The sequence below is a fragment of the Danio rerio genome, chromosome 5 (assembly GCF_052040795.2).
Source record: "Danio rerio strain M-AB ecotype USA chromosome 5, GRCz13ab, whole genome shotgun sequence".
NCBI classification, from domain to species: domain Eukaryota; kingdom Metazoa; phylum Chordata; class Actinopteri; order Cypriniformes; family Danionidae; genus Danio; species Danio rerio.
The window spans coordinates 24577835-24591988 of NC_141025.1; the positions used below are offsets into that span (position 1 = coordinate 24577835).

Genomic DNA, 14154 nt, shown 5'->3' on the forward strand with positions numbered 1-14154 from the left:
GCGAACTAATTTAACAAAGAATATGCGAAAATGGACTTGAGGCGATATCTCTGTAATGCATTCACCGATTCACACCAAACTTGGTGTGTGTTATGACAACTAGGGTCTAAGGTTAATTGCGGAGTTTCGGCACACTGCCCCCTAGTGGTCCGGAGATACAAAAAACTTGCTTTTTGGCTTATAACGTCTCAACCTTTCGCCCGAAACTCATGAAAGTGGTCTCATTACATCCGGCAGAGCATGTCGAGTCGAATGATGTCTGATTTTTACAGGTCAACCATTTTGGGTGTCGCCCATTTCGATTTTTGGCCAAAAATGCTATATTTTACCAACACATTCACATATCATTACAAAACATGGTATGCATCTTCAACCCCATGCCCTGAAAGTACTCAAAAACGTCTGGAGCAGCGCCACCTTATGGCCAATAGTGCTTGGCCCCTTAATTGCTGCTTGCAGCTATATTTATTATTATTATTATTATTCTTCTTCTTCCGTTTCTTCCGCCGGATTTGAATGGCAGCCCATATAGGCGTATGCGGGAAAGTTGTATAATTTGGCACAATGATAGAGGCCAGTATTAACATTAATCAGGCCAATTATGAAGTCTCAAAATCAAACTCTCTAGCGCCACCACTTGTCCAAACTTTCACGTATGTATATCATCATAACTTTTGAACCGAATGGGCTACAATCAAAATTCTTTTTTCCTCTGATTCCTTGGCTCAGTCCGATTCAAACCCACCCTATGACGTCATTTTCCGTCATGACTTTTTTCGCGCTATTTTAAATTTTTTGAAAAACCTATTTGATCGAACTCGTCCTAGGCCGTGTCTCCGATTTTCACCAAAATTGAATCACATGATCTACAGACCATGCCAACCAAAAGTTATGGAAATCAAGTTGATTAGACCAACCGTTTTCGTTTAACTTACGAACAAATTTAACGTAGAACTTGCGAAAATGGACTTGAGGCGATATCTCTGTAACGCATTTACCGATTCACACCAAACTTGGTGTGTGTTATGACAACTAGGGTCTAAGGTTAATTGCGGAGTTTCGGCGCACTGCCCTCTAGTGGTCCGGAGATACTAAAAACTTGCTTTTTGGCTTATAACGTCTCAACCTTTCGTCCGAAACTCATGAAACTGGTCTCATTACATCCGGCAGAGCATGCCGAGTCGTATGATGTCTGATTTTCACAGGTCAGCCATTTTGGGCGTCGCCCATTTCGATTTTTGGCCAAAAATGCTATATTTTACCAACACATTTACATATCATTACAAAACATGGTATGCATCTTCAACCCCATGCCCTGAAAGTACTCAAAAACGTCTGGAGCAGCGCCACCTTATGGCCAATAGTGCTTGGCCCCTTAATTGCTGCTTGCAGCTATATTTATTATTATTATTCTTCTTCCGTTTCTTCCGCCGGATTTGAATGGCAGCCCATATAGGCGTATGCGGGAAAGTTGTATAATTTGGCACAATGATAGAGGCCAGTATTAACATTAATCAGGCCAATTATGAAGTCTCAAAATCAAACTCTCTAGCGCCACCACTTGTCCAAACTTTCACATACATTTATCATCATAACTTTTGAACCGAATGGGCTACAATCAAAATTCTTTTTTCCTCTGATTCCTTGGCTCAGTCCGATTCAAACCCACCCTATGACGTCATTTTCCGTCATGAATTTTTTCGCGCTATTTTAAATTTTTCGAAAAACCTATTTGATCGAACTCGTCCTAGGCCGTGTCTCCGATTTTTACCAAAATTGAATCACATGATCTACAGACCATGCCAACCAAAAGTTATGGAATTCAAGTTGATTAGACCAACCGTTTTCGTTTAACTTGCGAACTAATTTAACGTAGAACTTGCGAAAATGGACTTGAGGCGATATCTCTGTAACGCATTCACCGATTCACACCAAACTTGGTGTGTGTTATGACAACTAGGGTCCAAGGTTAATCGCGGAGTTTCGGCGCACTGCCCCCTAGTGGTCCGGAGATACTAAAAACTTGCTTTTTGGCTTATAACGTCTCAACCATTCGTCCGAAACTCATGAAACTGGTCTCATTACATCCGGCAGAGCATGCCGAGTCGAATGATGTCTGATTTTCACAGGTCAGCCATTTTGGGCGTCGCCCATTTCGATTTTTGGCCAAAAATGCTATATTTTACCAACACATTCACATATCATTACAAAACATGGTATGCATCTTCAACCCCATGCCCTGAAAGTACTCAAAAACGTCTGGAGCAGCGCCACCTTATGGCCAATAGTGCTTGGCCCCTTAATTGCTGCTTGCAGCTATATTTATTAGGGGCCAAGCACCGTAGGTGCGTAGGCACCTATTGCTTTCGTTAGTGTTCTTATTATTATTATTATTATTATTATTCTTCTTCTTCTTCTTCTTCTTCTTCCGATTCTTCCGCCGGATTTGAATGGCAGCCCATATAGGCGTATGCGGGAAAGTTGTATAATTTGGCACAATGATAGAGGCCAGTATTAACATTAATCACACCAAACATGAAGTCTCAAAATCAAACTCTCTAGCGCCACCACTTGTCCAAACTTTCACATATGTTTATCATCATAACTTTTGAACCGAATGGGCTACAATCAAAATTCTTTTTTCCTCTGATTCCTTGGCTCAGTCCGATTCAAAAGCACCCTATGACGTCATTTTCCGTCATGAATTTTTTCGCGCTATTTTAAATTTTTCGAAAAACCTATTTGATCGAACTCGTCCTAGGCCGTGTCTCCGATTTTCACCAAAATTGAATCACATGATCTACAGACCATGCCAACCAAAAGTTATGGAATTCAAGTTGATTTGACCAACCGTTTTCGTTTAACTTGCGAACTAATTTAACGTTGAACTTGCAAAAATGGACTTGAGGCGATATCTCTGTAACGCATTTACCGATTCACACCAAACTTGGTGAGTGTTATGACAACTAGGGTCTAAGGTTAACTACGGAGTTTCGGCGCACTGCCCCCTAGTGGTCCGGAGATACTAAAAACTTGCTTTTTGGCTTATAACGTCTCAACCTTTTGTCTGAAACTCATGAAACTGGTCTCATTACATCCGGCAGAGCATGCCGAGTCGAATGATGTCTGATTTTCACAGGTCAGCCATTTTGGGCGTCACCCATTTCGATTTTTGGCCAAAAATGCTATATTTTACCGACACATTCACATATCATTACAAAACATGGTATGCATCTTCAACCCCATGCCCTGAAAGTACTCAAAAACGTCTGGAGCAGCGCCACCTTATGGCCAATAGTGCTTGGCCCCTTAATTGCTGCTTGCAGCTATATTTATTATTCTTCTTCTTCTTCTTCTTCTTCCGTTTCTTCCGCCGGATTTGAATGGCAGCCCATATAGGCGTATGCGGGAAAGTTGTATAATTTGGCACAATGATAGAGGCCAGTATTAACATTCATCACACCAGACATGAAGTCTCAAAATCAAACTCTCTAGCGCCACCACTTGTCCAAACTTTCACGTATGTTTATCATCATAACTTTTGAACCGAATGGGCTACAATCAAAATTATTTTTTCCTCTGATTCCTTGGCTCAGTCCGATTCAAATGCACCCTATGACGTCATTTTCCGTCATGAATTTTTTCGCGCTATTTTAAATTTTTCGAAAAACCTATTTGATCGAACTCGTCCTAGGCCGTGTCTCCGATTTTCACCAAAATTGAATCACATGATCTACAGACCATGCCAACCAAAAGTTATGGAATTCAAGTTGATTTGACCAACCGTTTTCGTTTAACTTGCGAACTAATTTAACGTAGAACTTGCAAAAATGGACTTGAGGCGATATCTCTGTAACGCATTTACCGATTCACACCAAACTTGGTGTGTGTTATGACAACTAGGGTCTAAGGTTAATTGCGGAGTTTCGGCGCACTGCCCCCTAGTGGTCCGGAGATACAAAAAACTTGCTTTTTGGCTTATAACGTCTCAACCTTTCATCCGAAACTCATGAAACTGGTCTCATTACATCCGGCAGAGCATGCCGAGTCGAATGATGTCTGATTTTCACAGGTCAGCCATTTTGGGCGTCGCCCATTTCGATTTTTGGCCAAAAATGCTATATTTTACCAACACATTCACATATCATTACAAAACATGGTATACATCTTCAACCCCATGCCCTGAAAGTACTCAAAAACGTCTGGAGCAGCGCCACCTTATGGCCAATAGTGCTTGGCCCCTTAATTACTGCTTGCAGCTATATTTATTATTATTATTATTCTTCTTCTTCTTCTTCCGTTTCTTCCGCCGGATTTGAATGGCAGCCCATATAGGCGTATGCGGGAAAGTTGTATAATTTGGCACAATGATAGAGGCCAGTATTAACATTAATCAGGCCAATTATGAAGTCTCAAAATCAAACTCTCTAGCGCCACCACTTGTCCAAACTTTCACGTATGTTTATCATCATAACTTTTGAACCGAATGGGCTACAATCAAAATTCTTTTTTCCTCTGATTCCTTGGCTCAGTCCGATTCAAACGCACCCTATGACGTCATTTTCCGTCATGAATTTTTTCGCGCTATTTTAAATTTTTCGAAAAACCTATTTGATCGAACTCGTCCTACGCCGTGTCTCCGATTTTCACCAAAATTGAATCACATGATCTACAGACCATGCCAACCAAAAGTTATGGAATTCAAGTTGATTAGACCAACCGTTTTCGTTTAACTTGCGAACTAATTTAACGTAGAACTTGCGAAAATGGACTTGAGGCGATATCTCTGTAACGCATTCACCGATTCACACCAAACTTGGTGTGTGTTATGACAACTAGGGTCTAAGGTTAATTGCGGAGTTTCGGCGCACTGCCCCCTAGTGGTCCTGAGATACTAAAAACTTGCTTTTTGGCTTATAACGTCTCAACCTTTCGTCCGAAACTCATGAAACTGGTCTCATTACATCCGGCAGAGCATGCCGAGTCGAATGATGTCTGATTTTCACAGGTCAGCCATTTTGGGCGTCGCCCATTTCGATTTTTGGCCAAAAATGCTATATTTTACCAACACATTCACATATCATTACAAAACATGGTATGCATCTTCAACCCCATGCCCTGAAAGTACTCAAAAACGTCTGGAGCAGCGCCACCTTATGGCCAATAGTGCTTGGCCCCTTAATTGCTGCTTGCAGCTATATTTATTATTATTATTATTCTTCTTCTTCCGTTTCTTCCGCCGGATTTGAATGGCAGCCCATATAGGCGTATGCGGGAAAGTTGTATAATTTGGCACAATGATAGAGGCCAGTATTAACATTAATCAGGCCAATTATGAAGTCTCAAAATCAAACTCTCTAGCGCCACCACTTGTCCAAACTTTCATGTATGTTTATCATGATAACTTTTGAACCGAATGGGCTACAATCAAAATTCTTTTTTCCTCTGATTCCTTGGCTCAGTCCGATTCAAACCCACCCTATGACGTCATTTTCCGTCATGAATTTTTTCGCGTTATTTAAAATTTTTCAAAAAACCTATTTGATCGAACTCGTCCTAGGCCGTGTCTCCGATTTTCACCAAAATTGAATCACATGATCTACCGACCATGCCAACCAAAAGTTATGGAATTCAAGTTGATTAGACCAACCGTTTTCGTTTAACTTGCGAACTAATTTAACGTAGAACTTGCAAAAATGGACTTGAGGCGATATCTCTGTAACGCATTCACCGATTCACACCAATTTTGGTATGTGTTATGACAACTAGGGTTTAAGGTTAATTGCGGAGTTTCGGCCCACTGCCCCCTAGTGGTCCGGAGATACATAAAACTTGCTTTTTGGCTTATAACGTCTCAACCTTTCGTCCGAAACTCATGAAACTGGTCTCATTACATCCGGCAGAGCATGCCGAGTCGAATGATGTCTGATTTTTACAGGTCAGCCATTTTGGGCGTCGCCCATATCAATTTTTGGCCAAAAATGCTATATTTAACCAACACATTCACATATCATTACAAAACTTGGTATGCATCTTCAACCCCATGCCCTGAAAGTACTCAAAAACGTCTGGAGCAGCGCCACCTTATGGCCAATAGTGCTTGGCCCCTTAATTGCTGCTTGCAGCTATATTTATTATTATTATTATTATTATTATTCTTCTTCTTCTTCTTCTTCTTCCGTTTCTTCCGCCGGATTTGAATGGCAGCCCATATAGGCGTATGCGGGAAAGTTGTATAATTTGGCACAATGATAGAGGCCAGTATTAACATTAATCAGGCCAATTATGAAGTCTCAAAATCAAACTCTCTAGCGCCACCACTTGTCCAAACTTTCACGTATGTTTATCATCATAACTTTTGAACCGAATGGGCTACAATCAAAATTCTTTTTTCCTCTGATTCCTTGGCTCAGTCCAATTCAAACGCACCCTATGACGTCATTTTCCGTCATGACTTTTTTCGCGCTATTTTAAATTTTTCGCAAAACCTATTTGATCGAACTCGTCCTAGGCCGTGTCTCCGATTTTCACCAAAATTTAATCACATGATCTACAGACCATGCCAACCAAAAGTTATGGAATTCAAGTTGATTAGACCAACCGTTTTCGTTTAACTTGCGAACTAATTTAACGTAGAACTTGCGAAAATGGACTTGAGGCGATATCTCTGTAACGCATTCACCGATTCACACCAAACTTGGTGTGTGTTATGACAACTAGGGTCTAAGGTTAATTGCGGAGTTTCGGCGCACTGCCCACTAGTGGTCCGGAGATACTAAAAACTTGCTTTTTGGCTTATAACGTCTCAACCTTTCGTCCGAAACTCATGAAACTGGTCTCATTACATTCGGCAGAGCATGCCGAGTCGAATGATGTCTGATTTTCACAGGTCAGCCATTTTGGGCGTCGCCCATTTCGATTTTTGGCCAAAAATGCTATATTTTACCAACACATTCACATATCATTACAAAACATGGTATGCATCTTCAACCCCATGCCCTGAAAGTACTCAAAAACGTCTGGAGCAGCGCCACCTTATGGCCAATAGTGCTTGGCCCCTTAATTGCTGCTTGCAGCTATATTTATTATTATTATTCTTCTTCTTCCGTTTCTTCCGCCGGATTTGAATGGCAGCCCATATAGGCGTATGCGGGAAAGTTGTATAATTTGGCACAATGATAGAGGCCAGTATTAACATTAATCAGACCAAACATGAAGTCTCAAAATCAAACTCTCTAGCGCCACCACTTGTCCAAACTTTCACGTATGTTTATCATCATAACTTTTGAACCGAGTGGGCTACAATCAAAATTCTTTTTTCCTCTGATTCCTTGGCTCAGTCCGATTCAAACCCAACCTATGACGTCATTTTCCGTCATGAATTTTTTCGCGCTATTTTAAATTTTTCGAAAAACCTATTTGATCGAACTCGTCCTAGGCCGTGTCTCCGATTTTCACCAAAATTGAATCACATGATCTACAGACCATGCCAACCAAAAGTTATGGAATTCAAGTTGATTAGACCAACCGTTTTTGTTTAACTTGCGAACTAATTTAACGAAGAACTTGCGAAAATGGACTTGAGGCGATATCTCTGTAATGCATTCACCGATTCACACCAAACTTGGTGTGTGTTATGACAACTAGGGTCTAAGGTTAATTGCGGAGTTTCGGCACACTGCCCCCTAGTGGTCCGGAGATACAAAAAACTTGCTTTTTGGCTTATAACATCTCAACCTTTCGTCCGAAACTCATAAAACTGGTCTCATTACATCCGGCAGAGCATGTCAAGTCGAATGATGTCTGATTTTCACAGGTCAGCCATTTTGGGCGTCGCCCATTTCGATTTTTGGCCAAAAATGCTATATTTTACCAACATATTCACATATCATTACAAAACATGGTAAGCATCTGGCACAATGATAGAGGACAGTATTAACATTAATCATACCAAATATGAAGTCTCAAAATCAAACTCTCTAGCGCCACCACTTGTCCAAACTTTCACGTATGTTTATCATGATAACTTTTGAACCAAATGGGCTACAATCAAAATTCTTTTTTCCACTGATTCCTTGGATCAGTCCGATTCAAACGCACCCTATGACGTCATTTTCCGTCATGAATTTTTTCGCGTTATTTTAAATTATTCGAAAAACCTATTTGATCGAACTCGTCCTAGGCCGTTTCTCCGATTATCACCCAAATTGAATCACATGATCTACAGACCATGCCAACCAAAAGTTATGGAATTCAAGTTGATTTGACCAACCGTTTTCGTTTAACTTGCAATCAAATTTAACGTAGAACTTGCGAAAATGGACTTGAGACGATATCTCCGTAACGCATTCACCAATTCACACCAAACTTGGTGTGTGTTATGACAACTAGGGTCTAAGGTTAATTGCGGAGTTTCGGCGCACTGCCCTCTAGTGGTCCGGAGATACAAAAAACTTGCTTTTTGGCTTATAACGTCTCAACCTTTCGTCCGAAACTCTTAAAATTGGTCTCATTACATCCGGCAGAGCATGCCGAGTTGAATGATGTCTGATTTTTACAGGTCAGCCAGTTTGGGCGTCGCCCATTTCGATTTTTGGCAAAAAATGCTATATTTTACCAACACATTCACATATCATTACAAAACATGGTATGCATCTTCAACCCCATGCCCTGAAAGTACTCAAAAACGTCTGGAGCAGCGCCACCTTATGGCCAATAGTGCTTGGCCCCTTAATTGCTGCTTGCAGCTATATTTAGGGGCCAAGCACCGTAGGTGCGTAGGCACCTATTGCTTTCGTTAGTGTTCTTATTATTATTATTATTATTATTATTATTATTCTTCTTCTTCCGTTTCTTCCGCCGGATTTGAATGGCAGCCCATATAGGCGTATGCGGGAAAGTTGTATAATTTGGCACAATGATAGAGGCCAGTATTAACATTAATCAGACCAAACATGAAGTCTCAAAATCAAACTCTCTAGCGCCACCACTTGTCCAAACTTTCACGTATGTTTATCATCATAACTTTTGAACCGAATGGGCTACAATCAAAATTCTTTTTTCCTCTGATTCCTTGGCTCAGTCCGATTCAAACCCACCCTATGACGTCATTTTACGTCATGAATTTTTTCGCGCTATTTTAAATTTTTCGAAAAACCTATTTGATCGAACTCGTCCTAGGCCGTGTCTCCGATTTTCACCAAAATTGAATCACATGATCTACAGACCATGCCAACCAAAAGTTATGGAATTCAAGTTGATTAGACCAACCGTTTTTGTTTAACTTGCGAACTAATTTAACGAAGAACTTGCGAAAATGGACTTGAGGCGATATCTCTGTAATGCATTCACCGATTCACACCAAACTTGGTGTGTGTTATGACAACTAGGGTCTAAGGTTAATTGCGGAGTTTCGGCACACTGCCCCCTAGTGGTCCGGAGATACAAAAAACTTGCTTTTTGGCTTATAACATCTCAACCTTTCGTCCGAAACTCATAAAACTGGTCTCATTACATCCGCCAGAGCATGTCAAGTCGAATGATGTCTGATTTTCACAGGTCAGCCATTTTGGGCGTCGCCCATTTCGATTTTTGGCCAAAAATGCTATATTTTACCAACATATTCACATATCATTACAAAACATGGTAAGCATCTGGCACAATGATAGAGGACAGTATTAACATTAATAATACCAAATATGAAGTCTCAAAATCAAACTCTCTAGCGCCACCACTTGTCCAAATGTTCATGTATGTTTATCATGATAACTTTTGAACCAAATGGGCTACAATCAAAATTCTTTTTCCCACTGATTCCTTGGATCAGTCCGATTCAAACGCACCCTATGACGTCATTTTCCGTCATGAATTTTTTCGCGTTATTTTAAATTATTCGAAAAACCTATTTGATCAAACTCGTCCTAGGCCGTTTCTCCGATTATCACCCAAATTGAATCACATGATCTACAGACCATGCCAACCAAAAGTTATGGAATTCAAGTTGATTTGACCAACCGTTTTCGTTTAACTTGCAATCAAATTTAACGTAGAACTTGCAAAAATGGACTTGAGACGATATCTCCGTAACGCATTCACCAATTCACACCAAACTTGGTGTGTGTTATGACAACTAGGGTCTAAGGTTAATTGCGGAGTTTCGGCGCACTGCCCTCTAGTGGTCCGGAGATACAAAAAACTTGCTTTTTGGCTTATAACGTCTCAACCTTTCGTCCGAAACTCATGAAACTGGTCTCATTACATCCGGCAGAGCATGCCGAGTCGAATGATGTCTGATTTTCACATGTCAGCCATTTTGGGCGTCGCCCATTTCGATTTTTGGCCAAAAATGCAATATTTTACCAACACATACACATATCATTACAAAACATGGTATGCATCTTCAACCCCATGCCCTGAAAGTACTCAAAAACGTCTGGAGCAGCGCCACCTTATGGCCAATAGTGCTTGGCCCCTTAATTGCTGCTTGCAGCTATATTTATTATTATTATTCTTCTTCTTCTTCTTCTTCCGTTTCTTCCGCCGGATTTGAATGGCAGCCCATATAGGCGTATGCGGGAAAGTTGTATAATTTGGCACAATGATAGAGGCCAGTATTAACATTAATCAGGCCAATTATGAAGTCTCAAAATCAAACTCTCTAGCGCCACCACTTGTCCAAACTTTTACGTATGTTTATCATCATAACTTTTGAACCGAATGGGCTACAATCAAAATTCTTTTTTCCTCTGATTCCTTGGCTCAGTCCAATTCAAACCCACCCTATGACGTCATTTTCCGTCATGATTTTTTTCGCGCTATGTTAAATTTTTCGAAAAACCTATTTGATCGAACTCGTCCTACACCGTGTCTCCGATTATCACCAAATTTTAATCACATGATCTACAGACCATGCCAACCAAAAGTTATGGAATTCAAGTTGATTACACCAACCGTTTTCGTTTAACTTGCGAACTAATTTAACGTAGAACTTGCAAAAATGGACTTGAGGCGATATCTCTGTAACGCATTCACCGATTCACACCAAACTTGGTGTGTGTTATGACAACTAGGGTCTAAGGTTAATTGCGGAGTTTCGGCGCACTGCCCCCTAGTGGTCCGGAGATACTAAAAACTTGCTTTTTGGCTTATAACGTCTCAACCTTTCGTCCGAAACTCATGAAACTGGTCTCATTACATCCGGCAGAGCATGCCGAGTCGAATGATGTCTGATTTTCACAGGTCAGCCATTTTGGGCGTCGCCCATTTCGATTTTTGGCCAAAAATGCTATATTTTACCAACACATTCACATATCATTACAAAACATGGTATGCATCTTCAACCCCATGCCCTGAAAGTACTCAAAAACGTCTGGAGCAGCGCCACCTTATGGCCAATAGTGCTTGGCCCCTTAATTGCTGCTTGCAGCTATATTTATTAGGGGCCAAGCACCGTAGGTGCGTAGGCACCTATTGCTTTCGTTAGTGTTCTTATTATTAGGGGCCAAGCACCGTAGGTGCGTAGGCACCTATTGCTTTCGTTAGTGTTCTTATTATTATTATTATTATTATTATTATTATTCTTCTTCTTCTTCTTCTTCCGTTTCTTCCGCCGGATTTGAATGGCAGCCCATATAGGCGTATGCGGGAAAGTTGTATAATTTGGCACAATGATAGAGGCCAGTATTAACATTAATCAGGCCAATTATGAAGTCTCAAAATCAAACTCTCTAGCGCCACCACTTGTCCAAACTTTCACGTATGTTTATCATCATAACTTTTGAACCGAATGGGATACAGTCAAAATTCTTTTTTCCTCTGATTCCTTGGCTCAGTCCGATTCAAACCCACCCTATGACGTCATTTTCCGTCATGACTTTTTTCGCGCTATTTTAAATTTTTCGAAAAACCTATTTGATCGAACTCGTCCTACGCCGTGTCTCCGATTTTCACCAAAATTGAATCACATGATCTACAGACCATGCCAACCAAAAGTTATGGAATTCAAGTTGATTAAACCAACCGTTTTCGTTTAACTTGCGAACAAATTTAACGTAGAACTTGCGAAAATGGACTTGAGGCGATATCTCTGTAACGCATTCACCGATTCACACCAAACTTGGTGTGTGTTATGACAACTAGGGTCTAAGGTTGATTGCGGAGTTTCGGCGCACTGCCCCCTAGTGGTCCGGAGATACTAAAAACTTGCTTTTTGGCTTATAACGTCTCAACCTTTCGTCCGAAACTCATGAAACTGGTCTCATTACATCCGGCAGAGCATGCCGAGTCGAATGATGTCTGATTTTCACAGGTCAGCCATTTTGGGCGTCGCCCATTTCGATTTTTGGCCAAAAATGCTATATTTTACCAACACATTCACATATCATTACAAAACATGGTATGCATCTTCAACCCCATGCCCTGAAAGTACGCAAAAACGTCTGGAGCAGCGCCACCTTATGGCCAATAGTGCTTGGCCCCTTAATTGCTGCTTGCAGCTATATTTAGGGGCCAAGCACCGTAGGTGCGTAGGCACCTATTGCTTTCGTTAGTGTTCTTATTAGGGGTTCGAGCGCGAAGCGCTGAAACCCTATTGTTTTTGTAAGAATTTTTATTATTATTATTATTATTATTATTATTATTATTATTATTATTTTACTTCTGCCATAATCACTATTGCCCAGGCCAAACCGTAAGGCCTATTGGCTTCAAACTTGGTCAGATGGTAGTACTCCTCACCGCTACTCAGATCCAAAGGCTCGTCAAAATCGGGCCATAGGTGGCGCTACAGCGCTAAAAACAAAAAAAATTTAGTAATTTGGCAGCCATTTCTAAACCGTTAGTCGTAGGCTCAAAAACTTTACACTTTTGGAATCGTTGGGTCATCCCGAACAAAGGTGGAGACACTCAGATTTTCTCTACGACGCACCGTTTTTCCGCTACATAGCGATTTGTCCGAAACCTACTTTTGCGAACTAGTCCTAGGGTTTTCACCCAATCTGAACCAAACCAGTGTAGAAATGTTCTTTGGACACTGAATAGCAAAAGTTATTGAAAGAAAGTTGAAATGTTGATTTCACGCGAAACTGTACGCAAAAATGTAACATGCTAATGTAAGCTAAAAGCTAATTGTAGCTGTAACTTTTGAACGGATTGAGATATCTTCATCAAACTTGGTACACACATGTATAAGGTCAATTTGAGGTCACAGTGCAAAACCCGCAAACTTTGGCCTCATGGTGGCGCTATAAAGCCTATAAAACATAAAAATTACTCTAACCTCACAACCATTTGTCCAATCAGCTTGAAATTTGGCATGCAGTGTCTTTGTCTAACGTGTCATGACATACTATAAGGACATTGGCATATCTCAAAAAACATGGCCGCCATTAGCCAATTAAGATTAAACAACTAATAAACTAGGTTAACGATGAGTGATCGGAACGAAACTCGGTGGGCATGTTCGACTCATGGTCCTAGAGGTCTGTAAAAATTTTGAAAGAAATCCGCCACTAGGGGGCGATTTTGGGTTTTTTGAGAATGTAATTGATTGGTTATTACATAAAGTTTTGCACAGCCACACAAAATATATATCATATGATAGGCCTGCTCATACCAAACAGTTTGACACTAAAACCAATGATGTCACTCAATCTGTTTATTAAATATTAATTAATATATGAAAAACCTACTTTTGCGAACTAGTCCCTGGTTTTTCGCTCAATCACCACGAAACCAGTGTTGTATGAATCTCTGAACTGAGCAGATCAATAGTTATTGAAATGAGTTGAACTTTCCTCTTTTGGTAGCTATAAATGGCTCATTTACAAAAGGGGTGTGTCTTATATTGACCTAAATGCATGTAAATGCATAAGGAAAACTCAAAACTTCCTGAAATCTGGTATGCACATCTGAGATGTGATTCTTAACAAGCATACACAATTTTGTGAAGATAGGTCAATAGGTGGCGCTGTAACAGTAGAAAAGGTCTCAAAAACACTGATTTCCATTGCTATTTGACCATAATTTGTATAATATGTGTTTATTGTAGACAGCTTTTCACAAATATACTTGATCTGACATATTATATGATAGGCCTGCACATTCTGATCACTTTGGCATGAAATCCACTGCTGTAACTCAGACCATCCATTTATT

At 40.5% G+C, this 14154-nt stretch overlaps 1 protein-coding gene across 1 annotated transcript in view; it reads right to left on the reverse strand.

The window, feature by feature from the left end:
- Positions 1-14154, reverse strand: part of acsl4b (acyl-CoA synthetase long chain family member 4b) — a 56017-nt gene that overhangs the window by 19148 nt on the left and 22715 nt on the right. The window lies entirely within an intron of this gene.